The sequence below is a fragment of the Lactuca saligna genome, chromosome 4 (genome assembly GCF_052625555.1).
Source record: "Lactuca saligna cultivar CGN05327 chromosome 4, ASM5262555v1, whole genome shotgun sequence".
Classification (NCBI taxonomy): Eukaryota; Viridiplantae; Streptophyta; class Magnoliopsida; order Asterales; family Asteraceae; genus Lactuca; species Lactuca saligna.
In genome coordinates this window covers 235,758,080-235,783,815 of record NC_136420.1, presented here as the reverse complement: position 1 = coordinate 235,783,815, position 25,736 = coordinate 235,758,080, and positions in this window count along the sequence as shown.

Below are 25,736 nucleotides of genomic sequence, written 5' to 3'. Positions count from 1 at the left end.
TTCAAGTACTTCATCTCCATGGCCTCCATGAACCGCCTCACGAAGAAACAACTTGAAATCCGTCGAACCACAGTGGAAAAATCAAAGCATACAATTGTCAAAGTCAAGTTCGGGATTTTAAGAAGGATCACCTGGTTGGAGAATGTTAGGAAATTTTGGTGGATCCTGATCAAGTTCCTTAAACTTGATAAGTGAAGAAAATTACAGGTCACTTAGGGGAAAGTGTTGATACACGAAGTGACCCTCTTAATTTTATCTACCGCAGTCTACAGCTCTCCGCAGTCAAGCTCCTTCAGCGATCACATCCGAAGTCATCAAGCTACCGCAGTCTTTCTTTCTGTACTTAGTCTATTTTGTATCTATTTCTTGTATACTCTTTATTGTCCAGTATGCCTTGCATGGCTACTCTTAGAGATTCAATCTATTGTATCTGTTTAGTCTCTATAAATAGAGACTACATTTTATCAATCATATAAATCACTTCTTACTCATCTCTAGATCATAATTATCTTCAAGTTATCCTTACACATCTCATATCTTTCTTACTCTCTGAAAAACTCTCGAACACAACTGATTAATACCTCTCTTCGGAGCAAGTCTCATGTGACTCTATCACTAAGAATGATCTCACTAACTAACTTGGTTTGAATGCATTCCATGTTATGGATCAACTTATGTGTTTACTTGATATATCACCTGCTATCATTTATGTTTCTTTATATTTCCACAACTAACTATCTAACCATCTAACATATTAACTTATTATTGTTGAGCTTTTTGATCCTTTGAGATTAACTAATTCCACAATCATACTTGTTCTAACGTTTGTTCAAGTGTGTCTCAAGTTATTTCTCTCAACATTATCCCCACTTTATGTCCCTAAACATTTAATAAAAAGGGACCTAGCTTAAGGATCATCATCTGGCTAACAACGCTGCTTAAGGGATACTTCTGCAGTTTCATAAGGTTCCACCCTAAGAATCCTCTATCATTCACTCATTCATTCCAAAGGACTGTCCTAAGGTATAGGCACAAAGTCCATCATCGCGAATAGCACATCTACAAATATTCTCTATTAGGCACAGCTGCCAATATTATCCTTTAGGCGTGGCTGCCAGGATTGTGTTGTTCTCAACCAGGCGCAACTGCCAATATTATCTATTAGGTGCAACTGCCAATGTTATCTTTTAGGCGTGGCTGCAAATATTACATCTAGGCGCAACTGCCAAGATTATGACGTTCTCTATTATCTGTAACTGCCAATATTATCCTTTAGGCGCAATTGCCAGGATTAGGTTGTACTTATTAGGCACAGCTGCAAATATTATCCATTAGGCGCAGCTGCGAGGATATTTATATTACAACTGGTGAACACTTAAATCAAAAACACCTAACGGTTATGGTGCAACTACCAATATTCATCTATATTATCTTTCATCCCTCATTATTTATCTACCCATGTTCTACCCAACATATTCGTAGATATAAAATTCATATACAGTTTAAATCATTTAAAACATGTATAAAATATTCATTCAAAATCCATCTCAAATAAGCAATATATATATATATATATATATATATATATATATATATATATATATATATAGACACACACACACACACATATAAAACGTATTTTTTATAAACTACTTCATATCTATGTGTAAGATGAAAGTGACTATACACTCACTTGATAATACGACTACTAGACAACTCTTTTTCTTGGGATCTCCGGGGCTTCAGGACTTACTTTGGGAATTAGAGATGTTACCGGGACTTCGGGGGGTGTTAGGAGAGCTTGAGAGTGAGAAAAGTGTGAGAGAGAGTGAAATTGTAAATAAAATTCGAAAGTGTTGCTTTCTATTTATAGGGGGTTGGCTCCCGAATGTAGCGCGTTCCAGCAGGTGCGTGGCTTCGGACGTGTCAAGATGCGAGATACGTGTCACTGCATGTGAACGGGGGCATTCCCTCGAACGCAGAATGACGGCAAGAGGGCCCTTGATCTATCAATATAGGGAGAAAAAAACGGGTTTTGCTCCCGTTTACAATATAATATGAAGAAAGAAATAAGGGTCGAAGTTTAGACCGCTCACAGTAGTTCTACCTATAGAAAGGATCATGAAAGAGGCGATCAGATTGGTACTCGAATCCAATTACGATCTTGAGTCCCCCTTTATTCCCGACATGCTATGGTGCCCGGGGGCTGTCTCACGAAGATCTTCGATACGAACCTTCTCATCTACTCTCTCTTAAAGACGTTCCTTTCGGATAAGCTTCGAAGTTTGTGCCCAGAACTTCAAAAATTCATATCTTTTGCATACGAACTCCGTTCTTGACGTATTTTATATCCACACATAGGACAAATTATGCTCTACAACTTTCGTTTAGACTCTGTCGGCTAATTTAAATTTATTTTTAAAGTTATATTTTTAACAAGCCGGGACACGAAAAGTCCGTTAAAAATTCATAACTTCTTCATCCGATGTCCGTTTCTGTCTATGTTTTTACCGTTGAACTACTATCAATGAGATCTTAGATTCTCGTTTAGTTTTTTTCGGCTAAAAATCACTCGATCTAAAATTCGAGTTTCGGGCTGCATACACCTAAGCTGAAACTTAGAAAAATCATAACTTCCTCATTCGAAGTCAGTTTTGAGCATTCTTTTTATGGACCCTCTTGGTTTAACAAACACTAAGACATTCGTTTAGATTACTAAAGCTAAAAAGAACTTTATCATAAATTCACTTTTTACGTCACATAGCGTGGTGCCGGTTTTGTCCCGAAACTTCGACAGGTCATAACTTCTTCGTTATGACTCGCATTTCGGTATTATTTATATCACTGGAATCCTTGTTTCAACCACTACAACTTTCTTCATAGATATCAGCTTTATCTAAAATTTATTTTTGATGCTTATTTTTATCCTTAATTTATTAAATCATAGTAATTAAGTTTAAAGCACATAATTCATTCTTAATATTTCAAAACGAGTTCCATTGGTTGACCTAGACTATTACATCATCATTAATGCTTAGCCTAGAAACACGGGTGTTATAATTCTCTCCCCCTTAGAATGATTCCATCCTCGAAATCACACATCAGCAAAGAACTGCAGATAGCGACTCATCATGTCACTCACCGTTTCCCAGGTGAGATTTGGCCCATTTGAATGTTTCCATCGCACAAGCACTAAATTGACCATGTTGCGTTGAAAATCCTTAGTCTTACGCTCAACAATTGCCTACGGTTCTTCAATTAACCCCTTGCTTTCATCCAACCTTCATTCAGAAATTGGAATGATGTTGGGAACTTCTCCTGTGAACTTCCTCAAATAACACACGTGGAAGGTGTTATGAATACCTTATAGTTCTTCTGATAGTTCTAGCTTGTAAGCTTGATTATTAATCTTCTGAAGAACTTTAAACGGTCCAATAAACCTTGGACTCAACTTTCCCCAAACCACATAACATACTCATCTTAGTCGGGCTCGATTCGATATGACCTCTAGGGTCAGAATATCAATCATCTTCTTATTCATTACTGAAACGATGGTAATGACATATTTGAAAAAAAAAACGAAATCAATTACTAGCTTCTTGGTAACCTTGTGACTTTCCCTGATCCAAGTGTGAGTCCTATGCTTCTAGTAGTATAGGCCTCTACTACTATTCACACCTACTCATACTCGTCCTAAGTATTATCTCGCAGTTTCCTAAGTCACCAGTTAAAAATTTCACATAATCATTTGACACATCAAGTAACAAAACGAAGGTTTATATTGTTTCTTAAAATGATTACAAAAACGTAACGCCCAAAATTTTCAAACACTTTTTCACATTTTCAAAACATACTTTCATTCATAAATACTATAAAAATGTCATTGTATCACATATCAATCCATATAAACACAACCCAAGATCATAATGTAAAAAAAAACTCCTCATGTGTGTATTGATCATGCCGGCCTTCCCGCAATCCTCACTAATACTTGAAACACATAACACAACACTGTAAGCATAAATGCTTAGTGAGTTCCCCAAAATACCACGTATAACACATAATAGCCACTCGAGGCTGTAACTCTATGTACCCTCCGGTCCTAACTCTTCGGACCCTCTGGCCCTAACTCTGTGAACCTTCCGGTTCTAACTCTGTAAACTCTGGAACATACATGACATGAATCACATAGAAATAAGGCAGTGCATCACAAACGCATAAATAACATACAAGATACTCTGTCATATAACTCTAATTACAACTCTAGGTAAAGTATAATGAGAAGACTCACCTCGGATAACTCGGTAATCTCGAACTCGATAAAATCTGGTATAACCTCCGCTTAATCACATGGAATAAGCACTCTAATCAATACAATTCTTCAGGCTAGACTATTCCCTCTCTTGGCACTATCAAAAGGGTAAAAGACTATTTTACCCCTCTCATGGCACTAAGACCCTAACATTGACCAAACGCTAAAAGTCAAAAAAGTCAACCCTCCGGGTTACGCAGTGCGTACCAAACCTGTATGCTGGGCATACCCGGCGACCTCACGGAAATGGGGAACGTGACCCCCTACGCTGGGCATACTGGGATTATGCCCCGTGTAACTCCCAGTTTCAGACTCCTTAGCTTTTGGGGTCTTAAACAGTTAAAACACACGTCCAACTTTCAGATCTGACAACAATATTTACAAATAGAAAGGACAAAGATAGATTAGAATATGAATCCCTAATTATCACCCAATAAGAAAAATTAGGGCTAGGATCTAACAACAATATTTACACATTAGAAGAGGGATCCCGTAATCTAATATGCAGACAATTTGAAGGTAAGTGAATGACGATTCACAAATTCTCCATCATTAAAACCATAATTTAAAGTCCTAAATGTATTGACAATTCCTAGGTTTGGATGAGATTCATTGAAACTTTTCAATGGCATGTTTAAATCCCGATATACCCCTCTTGTTTGTGACTGGGATACCGAGGATCACAAAGCGGGTGTGAATTACCATGCAAATTCACATGGTGCCTTCATTGTAACGATCACTTATTCGATGTGCCGGTAAACCACACACGCTCCATCGAACTATGATAAACAATGAATCACCCTTTGCCACCTTCGCTTAGAACCAATTAGTGTGCCGGTAAACCACACACGCTCCACTAACTTCTTAGCAAGGTGAAAAATGTAATTTCATGGGATTGCATCAATTCACTTTTCCTAAAGTAACTAAGATTGGGAAATTTTAAGAAAACATGTAGTTACTTTGTATTTCATATTATACTTTTAATGAGAGGATGAGGTTGCCCTATCCTACCTGTTCGGCTAACGACCCTCCACCGATCAAGCAAGCGGTGGGTGTGAGTGTACACCCATTAAGCGCCATTTTATAGGCCGCAACCTTATACCTACCTTATAGACCGGCTTCGTGAATGAGGCCTACTAACGGTAAGACTAACATTTAAGTTATACATATATAGATATTAATCTTGTAATATTATATTAGTATAGGGTTGGATTTTAAACTTGTAAAATTCTAGGGTTTGAAATTTAAATTGTCTAAATTAAACTTTTAATTACAAAACATAAATTTCAAAACTTGAGGACAAGTTTTAAATATTTAAAACATAAAGGATCAAATAACAAATAATTTAAATTAACAATTAATCACATAATTATCCATATTTGATTTATTTATTATTTCTTAAAAAACAATTTACCAATTTAATCAAATAATTAATAATTATCATATAAGGAAATTAAATATTTTATTAATTGATAAATATCTTCAATTAGATCAAAAATATAGTCATATATATCATAAAATCGGATTTGGGTTGATCTAATATGATAAAGGTAAGTTTCCATAAGTTAAATATGAAAAATTCCTGATTTTGGCCCTTCCTGACGCTCGGACTCGCCGAGTACCCAAACTGGACTCGCCGAGTCAGGCCAACTCGCCGAGTCCACTATGGGACTCACCGAGTCCATGACTCAGAAACACAAAAATTGAATTTTTCAGTTAACATTCAAACAATCAAGCATCAATTTAATAGAAACCAATCTAGGCTCTGATACCACTGATGGATTTTGGTCATATGAACATTCCTATGTGCACATACAAACCCTAATGCTTGGATCTAGGTTTCTCTAATTAAACATGCATTGAATACAAGACTTCTAATGACTAATTAGGTATAAGAACAATAAAAAAACAGAGTTAGCAGCTTACCTTGAAACAGTTGTTTGATCTTCTTGTTCTTGGAGCTTTAGAGTCACAATTGTCACTCCTCTAATGGCTTACAAACACCAACTAGCAAAGAGAATGATTTCAGAGAGATGAGAGAGAAGGAAATCGGCTAGGGTATCCTTGCTGTAGAGGAGGTGCCGATTTCCCTATCCCAAGGGGTCTATTTATACTTGTAAGGCTCCTAGGGTTTCACCCTTAAACCCTAATTAGATAACTTAGACTCTAAGCGATCCTAATCCTTTCCTTAGATATGCCTTGGACGATTTTAGGCTTATCCTAGCCCTGGAAATCGTCCACACTATATGCTATAAGGATTCATAGCCTAAAGTGTAACTATCAAACAATTGACAGTTTATACCCTCTTATTTAATTAATCTCTTTAAGTCACCAAATTAATACTAATTAATCTATGAATTATATTAATCAAATAACAATATTATTATTCCTTATATTATTCTCATAATATATTAATAATATCTATTCTCTCATAATAAATCATCCTACCAAGTTCCTATGGTGAAGGCAACCCAAAAGGACCATGCACAATCGGGTCAAATACTTGCCTAATATAGTTACAGCCTAAGACGCTATTCCAACAGAACATCACCCTCTCATGAAACATCATCGTGATCAGTATAACAGACTCAGTACCCTGCTTGAGGGCCAAGAACTCCTGGGCCAAACATACCCTTTCCAATAGGGGAACGTACTCATCACGAAACATAGCAGTGAAACTCTTCCAGGTTACCGCGGCAAGCTCTCCAGAAGAATAGTGCACTGTCACAAATTTCCACCAGTCCTTCACTCCCAAGCGAAGCTGGTTTAGCGCGAACCGAACTCTCAGATGCTCCGGAAAAGAATACATATAGAAGCATCCCTCAATATCATAAATCCATCTCATCGCAGCGATTGGATCCTACGTCCCATCAAACTCTGGTGGCTTCGTGTTGCTGAACTCTCGGTACCGCAACGAGTCACCCCATGTGGCCTCGCATCAGTCACGGCTGTGGTGGCCATAGCAACAGCAGCATCAGTAAGATCAGCGTAATGCTCGTCAAAAGTCTCAATCAGGGTGGTTTTGATAGACCCAAACATCTCTGGTATCTCGGCTCGGATGGCAGCAGCCACCTCCTCGTGAATCAACATGCGAATCTCCTCATCACTAACACCACTGCTCTCAGGTGTGTGGTGTGTTCCAACCATGATGTCTCTCTGAAATACAACACAAAAATATCAAAGACTCGCTCGAGTGTACACACACTCGATATCCCATTTCTACTCGATCCCTTGTACCCTAAGGATTCTTACATGGACTGCGCACTGATCTGGTTCCTTCGGTAGTACGGCCCCAATACTACCATCCACACCACATCAGTATTCACCCTAAGTCCTCTTTCTAGGATCCCAAGTCCCAAGTACTCTACTCTCTCTATGCATAGTCTACTCTCTAGCAGATTTCTTATAAGCTCCTCACTGCTATCTACACATTCTCAAGCATCTTCTAGCAGCAAAACCTCTAGGCTAAGGCATCAAAAATCAAGCCACTCTAGTCCTAATAAGAATACCTAGCCTACTCTAGCATTCATAACATATTATCTCATATCTCATAACACATAATATAAAGGTATTTTGGGAAATCACCGTTTGGGCGCTGGCTGATCGTACACACTGCTCTGCTCCGCTCTTTTCAAAAACTTTTTACTCCTTCAGAAAATTTTGTGATTTTATTTGAAAATCTCTCAAATCCTCAGTTTGAGTTCAGATACGCCCGAAGGGGCACCCGAATCCCTCAAACCAAGGCTCTGATACCAACTTGTAACGCCCAAAATTTTCAAACAATCTTTCACATTTTCAAAACATACTTTCATTCATAAATATTATAAAAATGTCATTATATCACATATCAATCCATAGAAACACAACCCAAGATCATAAAGTAAAAAAAAAAAAAAAACTCCTCATGTGTGTACTGATCATGTCGGCGACTTCCCGCGATCCTAACTGGTACCTGAAACACATAACACAACACTGTAACCATAAATTCTTAGTGAGTTCCCTAAAATACCACGTATAACACATAATAGCCACTCGAGGCTATAACTTTGTGGATCCTCCGATCCTAACTCTATGGACCCTCTAGCCCTAACTCTGTGAACCTTCCGGTTCTAACTCTGTAAACTCTAGAACATACACGGCATGAATCACGTAGAAATAATGCAGTGCATCACAAACTCATAAAATACATACAAGATACTTTGTCATATAACTCTAATTACAACTCTAGGTAAAGTATAGTAGGAAGACTCACCTCGGGTAACTCGGTAATCTCGAACTCGGTAAAATCTGGTCTAGCCTCCGCCTAATCACATGGAATAAGCACTCTAATCAATACAACTCTCAAGGCTAGACTATTCCCTCTCTTAGCACTATCAGAAGGGTAAAAGACAATTTTACCCCTATCATGGCTCTAAGACCCTAACATTGACCAAACCCTAAAAGTCAACAAAAGTCAACCCTCCGGGTTACGCTGGGCGTACCCGGCGACCTCACAGAAATGGGGAACGCGACCCTTACGTCGTGCGTACTAGGATTACACCCCACGTAACTCCTAGTTTCAGACTCCTTAGCTTTTTGGGTCTTAAACAATTAAGACACACGTCCAACTTTCAGATCTAACCATCCCTAAGCCTCTTAATCCATAAAGTTGGTGACTTTAAGCCTTTTCATGGTTGTAAAAGTCACCAACACCCATAACATTCCATTTTCAACCCTAGAAAAGCTCATAACTCAAGCATGATCCATAACAACGACCAAGTTGGGATTTTTATGGATCTACAACACATATATCACTGAAATAGGATAGATCTGGGTCCATGGAGTTCCTTATGCTCATAAAGTCTCCACCTTTGGGACTTAAACCCTAGAAATGGACCATAAAACACCAAACCAAAATAAAGAGGAAAGTTCTTAGCTTTTTACTACAAAGTGAACCTCCTTCCTCTGAAGAACTCAGATCCAAGCTTGAACTTCAAACCCTAGCCTCCACAAGCTCCTCTCCTTCTTCTTCACTAACACACAAAGGAACTTTTATCTTAAAACACTCACACACAAGCTTTAGGAGGAAGGAAATGCTCTCTTAGGGTTTCACTCTCTGATATGGTGGCTGAGGATAAAGCCTTACCATTCCTTATATAGTGCACAAGCCAAAAATTAGGGTTTGCATCTAGGCCCGCTACGCCCAGCGTAACCCTGGGTACGCCCAACGTACTTAGGCGAGTCCGTGTCCAAATTAAGCGCATGAGTACATGCAGCGTACTCATTTGCTACTATTTCCACTCAAGGGATAATCTTGACAACTTGACAAAAGAAGAGGGTTAAATAGTTGTACCTTAATTTCAGGATGTTACAAAAGATGTTATAGTTTAACCTACACTATGCCTCTTACAGGCTACACTACCAAATACTATCTGCATGGCTGCATTATATCTTCATTTTGGAACATATAGTGCTTACTCTTGATCCCTTGCATCCTCACCTGCTTCATTAAGGATCATCGGGATGCTTTTGCCTTTGATTTCGGAGGTACGTTTAGCTTTGTAGCTCCTTTCCTCCTTGGACATGCTTTCTTATAGTTCCCTTCTTCATTACATTCATAACACACCCTTTTATTGAATGTACATTCATCGGCCTAATGCCCATGCTTTCCACATTTGAAACATGTCACCTCATCGCCACATTTTCCTACATGTTTCTTCTTGCACTTATCGCACCATCTTGATTCATCTCCTCCTCTTCCAGACTTCGAGAATTTTCTTTTCTCATTGGACCCTGAACTTCCTTCTAACTTTCTCTTCTTGCCAACTTCAACCTTGCTGGCGGCTCTTCCCTTAATCATATCTTCAACAGACTTGGCAGCCCAAATACCTGCCTCCAAAGTAAGTGTCTAACGCATTGACACTGCATGCTCCCATGGAAGTCCCTTTGCGTACCTGTTGATCTTTGTCAGCTCGTCTGGGACAATACGCAAAGCAAACTCCATTTTTTCTGTGAAGGTATTGGTGTCTTCATCGATGGACACACTTCCCTTCTTCAATTTCAAAAATTGGTTCTCTAGCTCAAGCAGATTTTGGGCCGAGTAGTACTTGCACTTGAAATGCACCAAGAACTCTACCCAAGTTAGTTGGAGTGGCTCACTAAGGCTTAGGGTCTTTCCCAGAGTGTTTGACCAGCGAACAACGCCACCTCTAAACTGACGCACTGCAAATATGGTATGTAGCTTGCCTTTGCAACCACATGTCATAAAGGCTAATTCCATCTCCTAGATCCAATCCATTACTCCGAAGGGATCTTCCTTTCCAGTAAAAGTTGACGGCTTTCAAGTCATAAAGTCCTTATACTTGCATCCATTTTTCTCAACTCCATCCTCCTGATTATCCCTGTTAACCACGATCGTTTCATCTTGACCAACATATCTAGTATAATTTCCTTCCTCCGATTGACCATCGTTTAATTCAGGTTGTTCAACAGGAATTGAAGGTACACGCCTGTTGTTCAGAAATAATTGCCTCATTTCTTCCCTTTGTTCAGCCATCATAGCCTGAATCATGGCTCGTACTCCAGCCATCGTGATTGGTTCTGGTGCAGCTTCTGCTATAGGCACCTATTCCATCACTTGGGGTTGTGGTTGTTGATTTCTATATGCATTTGCAACTCCACTTCGGGTTCTTGCCATTATAATCTATAAACCAAATTAGGTTAATTTAGATCTTCATTCACGATAGATACCTAAATTCTCCTTATCACTCCGAAACTTTTACATTCTATTTCAAATATCGTACTCACACGCTTAGAATCCTGAACACATAAGGTTTCTAGACCCGGTCGGCAACACACCATAAATCCAAACAAATAATGGCATATATGGAAAACATATAGCATTTAGCACATAAAAGCAATTTAGGCATCGTTCGTAAAATAAACTAGTGCTCGTGTGTGACAACCTGAAATTTATTCCGTCACTGTAACCCATTTTCGTTAATAAAAATTTGTTTTTATTTATTATATAAATTTTATTTACATTTTCCGTTAACTTTTGGGTTAAACAAATCAATTAAGATTTTTATTATGATTTCTTAAATGTCGAAATGAAATAAAATCATGTGAAACACTCTTGAATTCATTTGGAAAATTTTAGTTACGACCATTTAATCGCGTACGACCATAAACTCCGTTTAACGTCAGTATTGGGTGGATCCCCACTTGGCCACAAACTCAAACCCTATATAAGGGTGAGTGGACCTTCATTTGAAGCTTTTTCCCACTCATAACACTTTCTCTCTCTACACTCTCTCTCTTCAACTTGAGTTTTGATCCAAAAACACCCCTTTTGAGCTCCAAAATCGTAAGTGATCTATCCTAGCTTATTGTTTAACTTGTTAAGCATGAAAATCTATGTTTAAATCATCCAAAACTCTCAAAAACTTGTGTTTATGGTTGGGGAACACCTCCCAAAACCGTAAACTCCCATAAGTGGGTTTTGAATCCCCAAAACCCCTCCAAAATCCTTCTAGTGCTTAGCTATGACTTAAGGAATTGCATGTACGAGCTTAGAACACCAAAATCTTGTCACTTGGAGAGTAAACATGAGTTTACCACTGAACAACATTCTTGGACCGTAAACACCCCTTCATAGACCGTAAACTCCCTTAAGGAGGTCAAATGATGCCCTAACTTCCTCCTATAGCTTGGATTAATGTCTAGAACCTTGTATCCCTTCATGTAATGCACCAAATCTTGAAAAAATGATCCACACATCATTTTACGGTCGTAAAACCATGTGTTTACGGCAGTAAAATCACTAAGGGTCCTTCAAGAACCATAAACCCCTTTTCCAAGGTCATTTCAAGTCCCGATCACTTCCTAAGCCTTTGATTCAACCCTAGAACCTTCTCTTGTGCATTATACGACCGTTGGACACCCAAAAATACCCCACCCATGAGTTTATGGCCATAAACTCATGGGGGATAAGGTCTTTGGTCCGTAAACACCCCTAAGGGTTTACACTTGAAGAGTAAACTCCTTATCTAGGCCCTACACTCCTTATACGCAACCTGTACCACTTCCAACGCTTGAGATAAAGTGTTTTCGTGCATTGGAGTGTATCATCTTACTTAATTAGTGGTTCAAAGTCTAATTAGATACAACTATGTATCTCCTCATGTTACATAGGATCCTCGCGCGTGTTCAAGCCATAAACTGACACTTAGCATCCTACCCGGCACATTCTCATCTGGTGAGTTCATACCCCTACACCTTTTTCCGTGTTTTTCATGTTTTCAGGGGGGACACAAGCAAAAGTACAAGTAAATTTTGTACTCAAACTTATTATTCCATATGAAATGTTACATGTTCAGTATGCTTTTAACATTGAAAACCGTATTACCAACCATTTAACTTGCTGAGTTAGTTTTCAAACTAATTGTGAAACTTATTATAAAATGTTATATTTTATATTTCACAAAGGATTTCATGCCATTCATAAAATTGGATTTTCCGTATTATTATTTGTAAATTCGTTATTCTTAAGATTGGAGACACGTCCTCAGTAACACTGCACGAAGATACGCGAGTGGAGGACCGCCCCTGTAGCCAGAATCTCCTGGAGGGAGAACGTGACTTGAGTGTATAGATCTATACGGGGCCGACTACAATGCACCTCGCAGCTAGCTACAGTGGGACCGGCAGGTCTATGGGTGACAAAAGTTATAAAGTGATACTGGCTTTCTTACTTGCCATATCTAGTTTATTGTATGGTTATAGAACTTGCAACTTAGATAATGGAGATTTACTCTTATGTAATAATGAACTTAGTGAACTAACCTCAAAGTAATAATTGTTTTGATTACTAGAGGGTATCAGTAGTACCCTTAGGATTTAGTTCACTACCTACTGATTAGTTTTATATACGTGTTAAAACTAATGTACTTTTCAAGTATAACCAAACTTTCAGGGAAACTTCACTTAACGATACAAGTATGGTAGATACTTGTACATTTATTTTGGATCGATAACTAACTACCAACTTTTAAGAAAAATAAGGGTTTTTCCTGGGATAACGTAACTTTTCATAAACAGGTTGTTTAACATATGGATAACCAAACTTCTTTTTTAAGAAAATACGGGATTTTCTTGGGAGACAACTTTTCGTAAACATAAAGGAACATTTTCTTTGAACAGAAATAAACTGCTTATGAACTCACCAGCTTTATCCTGATATTTCTAAAACTTCTTGTATTCTCGGATTCACGTTAGACAGGTATCCCGCTTTCTTTTGGAGAAGATGGAGCGTATAGAAGTCTCGTCTTTACTTTTGTTATACTACTGTATATATATAAAACATGTATTACTTTTCTTTTTAACAAATATAAATATTTCTATGTAATGTAATGGTAGTGTTTACTATGTTTGCTACGTACATTGGTTGTGATACTTCATATGACGTCCTCCACCCTGGAACGTTTCCGCCATCGATTTCGGGGTGTGACATCGTGTTTAAAATATGGTAGACACTCATCTTACAATTATCACTTAGCATTCTAAGTTTAAGTCTAGATATCCTACAAATTCCTAGTTCGACTTAACTAATGATCTGATACCAACTATGACATCCCCAAATTTTTCGGCTAGAAGAGACTGATTTCTATTATGCTTTTTAAAATAAAATCAGAGTAATCTTCCAAATGATGTTGTGTAATTTGTCCCCAATACAAAATATGATAAAAAAAAATTATCAAAGCATTTCTTAAAGAAATGTACTCTCATTATATAACAAAACCTCGGGATGTCATGTTCCGATACAAACCAAAAGCATAAACAGTACATTATAAGCCTCACAACAATTATTTACATCTACTAGCCTATAATCCAAAAATCCCTCGTCATCATCAAACTGTTCTCTGGGTCCGCTACCTGTAATATAAAAAACTGAGTGGGTCATGCTAAGGAGGCTGGTGAGCATATAGGGTTTTCAACCCACAATAAATAAATTTATTAATTTTCATCAACCAACAATAAATATATTTATTTCATTAACTAACAGTAAATCTATTAATTTAATCAATCAACAATAACCCTGATTACTCATTCCTGTTATCCTCACTTTATGTCCTAAACATCTAATAAAAAAGGACCTAGCTTAAGGATCATCATTGGGCTAACAATGTTGCTTAAAGGATACATCTCAAGTTTCTTAAGGTTCCACCCTAAGAATCCTCTATCACTCACTCATTCATTCCAAAGGATTGTCCTAAGGTATAGGCACAAAGTCCATCATCGCCAATAGCATAGCTGCCCATGTTCTCTATTAGGGACAACTGCCAATATTATCCTTTAGGCATAACTGACAGGATTGTTTTGTTCTCAACCAGGCGCAGCTGCCAATATTATTTATTAGGCGGAGCTGCCAATGTTGTCTTTTAGGCGCGACTGCCAATATTATCATCTAGGCACAACTGTCGGGATTATGTCGTTCTCTATTATGCGCAACTGCTAATCTTATCCTTTAGGCACAACTTCCAGGATTATGTTGTATCTATTAGGCACAGCTACAAATATTATCCATTAGGCGCAGCTACTAGGATATTTAGATTACAACTGGTGAACACTTAAATCAAAAACACCCAAGGGTTATGGCGCAGCTACCAATATTCATCTATATCATCTTTCATACTTCATTATTTATCTACCCATGTTCTACCCAATATATTCATAGATATAAAATTCATATACAGTTTAAATCATTTAAAACATGTATAAAATATTCATTCAACATCCATCTCAAATAAACAATATATATATATATATATATATATATATATATATATATATATATATGCACGCACAACACATATTTCATATAAACTACTTCATATCTATGTGTAAGTTGAAAGTACATATATACTCACTAGATAATACAACGATTGGACAACACTTCATCTATTAAGACAATATTCTTCGATGAAAGCAGGATGTTTTCCCAAAAACCGGGTTTCACACGGACAGAGTTTCTTCTCAAAAAACTCTTTTTCTTGGGATCTTCGGGAATTCGGGACTTACTTCAAGTATTAGGGATGTTGCCGGGACTTTAGGGGTGTTAGGAGAGTTTGAGATTGAGAAAAGGGTGAGAGAGAGTGAAATTGTAAACAAAATTCGGAAGTCTTGCTTTCTATTTATAGGGGGCTAGCTCCCGAACACAGTGCGTTCCGATGGGTGTGTGGCTTCGGACGTGTCAAGATGCGAGATATGTGTCACTGCACGTGAAGGCGGGGTGTTCCCTCGAACGCAGCGCGTTCCTTTCGGATAAGCTTCGGAGTTTTGCCCAGAACTTCAAAAATTCATATCTTTTTCATACGAACTCCGCTTTTGACGTTCTTTATATCCATGCATAGGTGTAATTATGCTCTACAGCTTTCGTTTAGACTCCGTCTTCTAATTTTTACTTTATTTTTAAAGTTATATTTTTAACAAGTAGGGACAAGAAAAGTCCATAAAAAATTCATAACTTTTTCATCCGACATCCATTTCTGTTTTTTTTTTACCGTTGAACTACTATCAACGAGATCTTCGATACCCGTTTAGGTTGTTTCGGCTAAAAATCACTAGATCTAAAATTCGAGTTTCGAGCTGCATACAGCTAAACTGAAACTTAGAAAAATCATAACTTTCTCATTTGAATTCAGATTTGGGCGTTCTTTTTATGGACACTCTTGGTTTAATGAACACTACGACTTTTTAGATTACTAATGCTAAAAATCACTGTATCGTAAATTCACTTTTTACGTCAACAACGTCATGCCGGTTCTGTCGCGAAACATCAATAGGTCATAACTTCTCTCTTATGACTCGGATTTCGGTATGCTTTATATCACTGGAATCCTTGTTTCAACCACTACAAATTTATTCATAGATATCGGCTTTATCTAAAATTTATTTTTGACTCTTATTTTTATCATTAATTTATTAAATCATAATAATTAAGTTTAAAGCACATAATTCATTCTTAATACTTCAAAACGAGTTCCAATGGTTGACATAGACTATTACACCATCATTAATGTTTAGGTCAGAAACATAGGCATTACACAAACCCTATGATAACTGGTACATCTGAAACTGAAACCTCCATCCCGACCCGGGTGTCAATCACATATGCATGGTAACCCATACATGCATGTTGTAGATACTATCGAGCCCTAGCGGCAGAACAAAAGGTTGACCCTATCCAGGTACCCTTTACATAGATAACTAGTTCTCCCCTGCTTGAGGTTTGAGCTACCACTCGTTGACCCTTGCAGTCGATCATAAACCCAAACCTACTAAACCAATCCATCCCTACTATCATACACACATCCCCCATGGGGATGGGTATTAGATCAATCAAATAAGGCACTCCAAAAATCACTATGACATAACACCGATAAACACTCGATGCAGAAACCTTGTGTTCGTTGGCGATGGAAATCTGCAACAGACACTCCAACTCACTAAGAGTCATATCAAAATCACTAGTGAAATACTGAGATACAAAAGCCCGAATCACATCCTAGTCAAAAAATTCAAGAGTAGACAAAAAGTTTACTAGGAAGATACCTAACGTAATCATAAAATAAGCATACCATAAAATAACTAAGAGAATAATAATAAATGGAAACATACCAGTAACGACACCAGGCGACGCCCTGGCCTCCTCAGCCGTAAGCTAAAAAGAACGGCCTCGTGTCCTCGAGGGCTCCACCCTACCTTGGCATCCTTGTAGCTATAAAGGGACGGTTGGCCTTCACAAGGCCAACCTGCTCAAGGTGATAACATATCTGGGTGCTTGTTATTAGGACCTACTAACGACAATCCTTGGCATAATTCACCTTCTTTCCACATTTGTGGCATCCAGATGAAGATCAACAAGCACCAACGTGAACCTTGTCGTACATTCCACAAGTGTGGTCGTGCTGTCCCCCGGATCTTGAAATCAGTGGGCTTGAACTGCTTAACTGTAGGCTGGGACTTAACAGGAGCCTACCTTAACTCCCTCTCTTGGAGCTTTACCTTAATCTCCTTCCTCTTCGCGGCCTCCTGAAGCTCAGTAAGAGTACTATACCGTTGGGTGGACACAAACTGACGGATCTCCGCCTTCAGCATGCTCAAGTATTGGGTCATCTAAGCCTACTTAGAAGCAACAAACTTTGGGCAGAAAAGATCCCTTTCAGTAAACATATTGGTGACCTTTGTTACCGTATCAATACACTGTCTTAGATCCAGATACTCTTAAGCAAACCTCTCCCTCTCCACCAATGGAACATACCTCGTGTGGAACATCTCAGGGAATTGCTCCTAAGTAACAACATCTCTCTGCTTAGGAGTGTAGGAGCTAGTCACCAATCTCTAGTAATCCTTCACACCTGATCGGAGAAGGTTAAGAAAGCTCTTGAACATCTGGTCAGAAACACAACAACATGTGAAGAAACAAACCTCCACATCAAACAACCACTTTATCGCCACAATCAAGTCCCACGCCCCATCAAAATCTGGGGGCTTGGTATTGTCAATGTCATGGTATTATAAAGATCTCTCCCCTCGAACCCCTATGGTAGCAACAACAGCCTTATAAATTGCAACACATCGATCATTGAAAAGCTCAATCATGACCCAAACAACTCTGGAATCAATCCCCAGACAGCATTAGCCACCTCAACGACAATCATTTCATTAATATGATCATCAGTCAACCTTGGCCTATCTTGGCCACTCATTCCAGCTCTAGAACCAAATCTTCTCATAAAAATCGTACTCAGAATATACCAAAATATATATCTCATTCTATCATTATCTCCTATCCAGTCAAAACCCTAGGGGTTGTGACTTCTTTGCTACGTGTACGGGTCCTAGGCTTCTAATAGTATGTGCCTATACTACCTTCCACACCTACACGTATTTGTCTCAAGTATCATCACAAACACCCTAAACAATACTCAAACTGGATACACATACATCCTATCCTTATTCCACAGAAAGTGGATAATCACGCCTCACGTGACCGCCTACTCACACCACTACTCACCCATGAAACTTCTATCAACCCTACAACCACTCGTGTATGCTAATCATACGTAACATTGGATCCTATAGACAGTCAAATACTTGATCCTACCCTAATCCCATAACCAAACAAAGAACATGAAATAAGGCCAAATCAAACATTCTCACGCTATAAAATCTTAATTAGTACAACTATGACGCACACACTATGTAACAACAAGAATTTTCAAAACAAAATTTACATTTCTTAAAACATGTTTTCATCCAAATCAAGCCATAAAAATTGAATGTATCATATCATAATACAAAACATATCAAATCCCAAGATAATAAAATAAATCCTTCGTCAGTGTGTACAGATCACGCCAGCGCCTTCCCACGGTCCTCGCTAGTACCTGAAACACATAACACAACAACTGTAAGCATAAATGCTTAGGCAGTTCCCCAAAATACTACTTACGCACATATGCCTTTCCAAGTCATGACCTTCTGGTCCATGTGTCTCAGGGGACTTCTGTTCCGACCAGGTAAACCTTTCGGTCCTACCCGCGTTGGCCTTCCGGTCCACAACACAATGCCTTCTGGCCCATAACAAAAATGCCTTCCGGCCCATATCAAGCATAGCATACATAGCACATACAAACGGTTAACTTAATTATATACAATGCATACAGCTCATAACATATCCGACCTTCCGATCACACATAGATACCCTTCCGGGTACAGTATAGTGAAAAGACTCACCTCATAGGAAGTCTAGAATCTCACGTGCTCGATATCTCCAAATCTCATAAAGACGACTCAACCGCGCCTAATCACAACGAAATATCATTCTAATTAATATAGGCTTCCAAAACTGGGCTACACCCTTTTCATTATCCCACAGAGGGGTAAAAGACCATTTCACCCCTCCTTGACTCAAAGTCCACATGTTGACCAAAACCTTAAAAGTCAACAAAAGACAATAGACAACAGTACGCGGGGTGTACTAGCTTTTGTACGTGGGGCATACATCGATGAACCACAATCGGGGGTCTCAACCCCTTACGCTGCGCATACTGAGAGTTACGCCCAACATAAGTCCTAGTTTTAGCCATACCATGAATTTTGGTCTTAAACGGTTAAGACACTCCTTCAACTTCCAGATCTGGCTCTCCTTAAGCCTCTTATCCCATAAAGTCAGAAGCTTTAAGGCTTAGCATGGCTTTAAAAGCTCCTACACCCTCTAACACCTTTCTTTTTTCCTCCAAAGATCTAGATCTCATGCATGGCTTAATATTTACATCCAAGATTAAATTTTTATGAACATACAACTCAAATAGACCTAGAATATGATAGATCTAGGCCAATCTAGACTACTTGCTCATAAAGTCTCCATCTTTGGGACCAAAAACCCTAGAAATTGGTCCAACAAGCACACCATAAGAACTACAAGGCAAGATCCAAACTTTTTACCTCAGGAAGAAGCTCCAACCTTTGTTATCCTCGGATCTACACTTGTCCACCAACTTCTAGCCTCCACAATGGACTCCACTTCTCTTTTGCTACCTTGAAATGACACCTTGAAGCTTAGAACACTCACACCCAAGATAAAAACGAAGGAATAGATCTCTTAGGGTTTCTTTCTGAAAGATGGTGGCTGAGGGACAAGGCTATCTCATTCCTTTTATAGCTATCAAGCCAAATTAGGGTTTTGGGTCTGGACCCGTTACGCCCGGCGTAACCTTAGGTACGCCCAGCGTACCCGGGTGACAACACGTTCAATTAAGCGCGCGAGTATGCGTAGCATACTCTTTGTACGCCCAGCGTATTCGCCCAACACAAAAGGGCCAACATGACATTTATGAAAATATGAAGGGCTAAATGGTTGTACCTGAATTTCGGGCTGTTACAATTCTTCCCCACTAGAACCAGACTTCGTCCCTAAAGTCTTATACCGAAAACCATTCTGGATGCTGCTCCCGCATCTTAGACTCGGACTCCCATGTCAGCTCGGACCCCTTCTGATGTTGCCACTGCACTTGCAACAAGGGTACTTCCTTGTTCCTCAGAACCTTAACGTTTCGATCCCTAATTTCCACGGGTCTCTCAACATAGTTCAGGCCCGCATCCACCTGAATATCCTCTAATGGTACCACTACCGACTCGTCGGCAATACACTTCCTCAACTGCGACACATGAAAGGTGTCGTGAATCTGACCCAGCTCCGCAGGTAGATCTAAACGATAGGCTACCCTGCCTACCCTCGCGATTACCCTGAAAGGTCCAATATATCAAGGCCCCAACTTGCCCCTCTTCCTGAATCGAATCACTCCCTTCCAAGGAAAGACCTTTAAGAGTACAAGGTCACCAACCTGAACTTGAGCTCGGACCGAGGCCTGTCCGCATAACTCTTCTGGCGACTCTGAGCGGTCAACAATCTCTGCCTGACCTGCTGTATTTACTTTGTTGTCTGAAGCACATCTTCGTACTACCCATTACCCGTTGCCCCACCTCTCCCTAGCATATGGGGGTCCGACACCTCCTCCCATACAACAGCTCAAAGGGTGGCATACCAATGCTCGAATGATGGTTGTTGTTGGACAAAAACTTTGCCAAGGGTAAATATGTGTCCCAACTCCCTCCAAAATCCAAAATACACTCTCGGAGCATATTCTCGAGCGTCTGCTCACTCTGCCCGTCTGTCTGTGGGTGGTATGCGGTACAGAAATGTAGCCTCGTAGGCAACTCCTTGTGAAACTTCTTCCAAAATCTGGAAGTAAATCGTACGTCTCGATCTGAAACACTCGACATCGGAACACCATGTCGCGATACCACCTCCCTCACATACAACTCTGCCAACCTCTCAGCAGAAGACCTCTCACTGGTAGCAAGAAAATGAGCGCTCTTCGTCAACCTATCCACAATCACCCAAATTGCATCGACTCCTCTCGCAGTCCTTTGCAATTTGGTGATAAAATCCATGGTAATATGTTCCCATTTCCACTCGGGAATCTCCAGTGGCTGCAGCTTACCATGAGGATGCTGGTGCTCGGCCTTAACCTGGCGACATGTTAGGCACCTCTCGACGAACCATGAAACATCCCTCTTCATACAGGGCCACAAATACTCCTTCTTTAAGTCCAAAAACATCTTAGTGTCCCCGGGATGAATCAAGAACTTCGATCGATGTGCCTCTTTCATCAAAATGGTATGCATCCTCCCACAAACAGTACCCAAATCCGATCCTGAAATGTCATAAGTCCCCGACTATCGGTAACGAACTCCGATACCTGCTCGAAAACCCGCTCCCTCTTTCGGTTTTCTGGTCTCGCAGCCTCAGCCTGGACCCCTCGGATGGTGTCCAATACCGGAGTCATCACCGTCAATCTCATACAAATGTCTCGGATCGGGGCGCTCTCCGCCCTACAGCACAAAGCATCGGCTACAACATTAGCCTTGACCGGGTGGTACAGGATCTCACAATCATAATCCTTCACCACATCCAACCATCTCCTCTGGCGCATAGTCATGTTTGGCTGCTCCATCAAATACTTCAGACTCTTGTGGTCCGTGTATATGGTACACCGAACCCCATATAGATAGTGCCGCCAAATCTTGAGGGAAAATACCATAGCCCCCAGCTCCAGATCGTGGGTGGAATATCTCGACTCATGAGGCTTCAGCTGCCTCGATGCATACGCTATAACGTGCCCCCTCTGCATAAGCACTGCCCCTAACCCAGATATTGATGCATCACAATATACCAAAAAATCCTCCATCCCTTCCAGGAGTGCAAGCACCGTGGCTTCGCACAACTTCTGGCGAAGTGTCTCAAATGAGGACTGCTGCTCTGGACCCCATGAAAATGCAACACCCTTCCGGGTTATCTTGGTAAGTGGCACGGCGATCTTGGAGTAATCCCTAATAAACCTCCGATAATAGCTAGCCAATCCCAGAAAGCTCCTGATCTCAGTGGGTGATCTCAGCACCTCCCATCTCATCACCGCCTCAATCTTGGCCGAATCGACCAATATCCCTTTCTGGTTAACAAGATGCCCTAGGAATTGGACCTCTCGTAACTAGAAATCACACTTGGAGAATTTAGCATACAGCCTCTCCGATCTCAGAACTCCAAGGATCTTCCTCAAATGCCCCTCATGTTGCTCTCTAGACCTCGAATATACCAAAATATCATCAATGAATACGATCACCGACCGATACAGCATCGGCCTGCACACCCTTTTCATGAGATCCATGAATGCAACTAGGTCATTGGTGAGCCCAAAAGGCATCACCACAAACTCGTAATGTCCATAATGAGTTCTGAATGCAGTCTTCTGGATGTCTTCATCCCGAACCCTCATCTGATGATAACCCGACCTCAAGTCTATCTTGGAGAACCAAGATGCCCCCTACAACTAATCGAACAAATCATCAATCCTAGGTAATGGATGCCGGTTCTTGACCGTCAACTTGTTCAACTCCCAGTAATCAATACACATCCGGTGTGAACCATCATTCTTCTTGACAAAAAGAATCGGCGCTCCCCAAGGTGAGCTACTCGGTCGAATGAACCCCCTCCCCAATAGCTCCTGAAGTTGTGAGGATAACTCCTGCATCTCTGGTGGAGCGATGCGATAAGGCTCCTTGGCGATAGGTGCTGCTCCCGGAACCAAATCGATACGGAATTCCACTTGTCTCTCCGGAGGCACGCCCGGCAGTTCCTCGGGGAAAACATCCGAAAACTCGCACAGTATCGGGACCTCGTCGATCGAACTTGACCTCCCTACGGCCATTCATGTGTCCAGCACATAAGCTACAAACCTACGGCAGCCTTGCTGCAAACTCTGCCTCACCCTGGTAGCCGAGCAAAATGCTGACCCACACCGGGTCCCCTCACCATACACAGTAAGAACTCCCCTACTAGGGTCTCGTATGGTCACCAACTATCTCTCGCAGTCAATAACCGCTCCAAACTTACTCAACCAGTCCATGCCCACGATGACACAGAAATCTCCCATCACGATAGGAACTAGATCAATCGGAAACTTGATGCTAAAAATCCCGAGCACACATCCTCGAATCACCTTGGTGGCATACACTGCTTTCTCAGCCACTATGGAAACCCTCAGGGGTCGACTCATCACCTCCCGATCAATACTGATGTGCTGACTAAAAGCCAAAGATACAAAGGACCGACTCGCACCCGAGTCAAATAATACCAAGGCAGGTACATAATTCACAAGAAAAGTACCTACGAATATCATAATATAAGCACAATATCTCAACATTAAAGTAAATACACGAAAGAATACATACCAGCCACAACATCGGGCGCTGCATGGACCTCCTCCTCAGTCAACTGAAAAGCTCTCCCACGAGCCTTCGGAGCCTCGGTCTTTGCTGGTCGAATCTCGGTAACCCTAGCAGCAGGCGCAAATCCCTGTGCTGATCCCTGGTGAAGCCGAGGACAATCGGCCTTCCGATGGCCGGTTTGGTTGCAATGGAAGCAAACCATAAATCCCTTGGGGAAATCCCTGGCGATGTGCCCCTCCTTGCCAAATTTGTAGCAAGCACCTGATCAACAGGCCCCCTCAACAGGCCCCCTCCTTGCCAAATTTGTAGCAAGCACCTCCCATCCTCGAATCGGGGGATTTAGTCCGCTTAGCTGTCGGCTGAGACTGAGCCGGCCGCCGATCCACCCTCTGAAACTCGGCCTCCTCCCTGGCCTGAGTCTCCAACTCAATCTCCCTCTTCCGGGCATTTTCTTGGAGCTTAGCAAATGTCCGGTACGTCGAGTTTGATACGAAATCCCGAATGTCCCTCCACAGAATACCCAAATATCGGTTCATCCGTGCCTGCTCAGGGCAGAACATCGCCCTCTCATGAAACATCCGGATGACCACATCAACTGAATCATTACCCTGCTTGAGGGTCAAGAACTCCTGAATCAACCGTTCCCTCTCCACCGAGGGAACATACTCGTCTCTGAACATGGTCACTGCCGAAATCTCTGCAAGAGTGAAATTCGCTGTCACGAACTTCCACCAATCCTTAGCTCCTAGGCGGAGCTGGTTCAAAGCGAACCGTACCCTCAGATGCTCCGGACATGAACATGTATAGAAGCATCCCTCAATTTCTGCAATCCATCTCATCGCAGCGATCGGATCCTGCATCCCATCAAACTCAGGTGGCTTCGTGTTGCTGAACTCCCGGAACAATAACGAGTCACCTCCCTGAGGTCTGGCAGCAGCCACAGTTGCTGTAGCTGCAACGGCTGCGGCCTCAGTCACCGCGGTGTACCGCTCATCAAAAGTCTCCAACAGCGTGGTCTTCATAGACCCAAACATATCCGGAATCTCGGCCCTGATTGTCGCAGCCACCTCATCGTGGATCATCTGACGAAGCTCCTCGTCACTCACACCGCTCGTCCCAGGTCTATGGCATTCCCCAACCATAATACCTCTGAAATACAACATAAAAATGTCAGAGACTCAATCGAGCATACTCGCACTCGATAACGCAACCCTACTCGGCCTCCGATACCCAAAGGATTCTTACTTGGGTTGCCCACTGATCCGGTGTCTCCATTAGTACGGGCCCTATACTACTTATTACACCGCGTCAGCATTCACCCCAAGTCCTCCTCCTTGGACCCCAGAACACGAGTACTCTATTCTTGTTACGCATAGGCTACCTACTCGCTCTCAAGGCATCTTATAGTAGCAGGATTCCCCTAGACAAAGGCATCACAAATCAGGCCACTCTAGTCCTAATATGAATACCTAGTCTACTCTAGCATGCATAACATATCATAACATATCTCATAACACATATGGTAAGGGTATTTGGGGGATTTTACCGTTCGGGAGCTGGCTAACCGTACACATTGCTTCTTCTTTGGTTATCACAAAATCTATGATAAAATTTTACGCTTTTATTATTGAAATTTTTTTTCTCAAATCCTTGGTTTGAGTTTAGTTACACCCGAAGGTGTACCCGAATACCTCAAACCAAGGCTTTGATACCAACTTGTAACAACGAGAATTTTCAAAACAATTTTTTCATTTCTTAAAACATATTTTCATCCAAATCAAGCCATAAAAATCCAATGTATCATATCATAATACAAAACATATCAAATCCCAAGATCATAAAATAAATCCTCCGTCAGTGTGTACAGATCACGTCGGTGCCTTCCCACGGTCCTCGCTAGTACCTGAAACACATAACACAACAACTGTAAGCATAAATGCTTAGTGATTTCCCCAAAATACTACTTACGCACATACGCCTTTCCAGGCCATGACCTTCCGGTCCATGTGTCTCAGGGGACTTCCGTCCCGACCTGGTAAACCTTCCGATCCTACCCGCATCGACCTTCCGGTCCACAGCACAATGCCTTCCG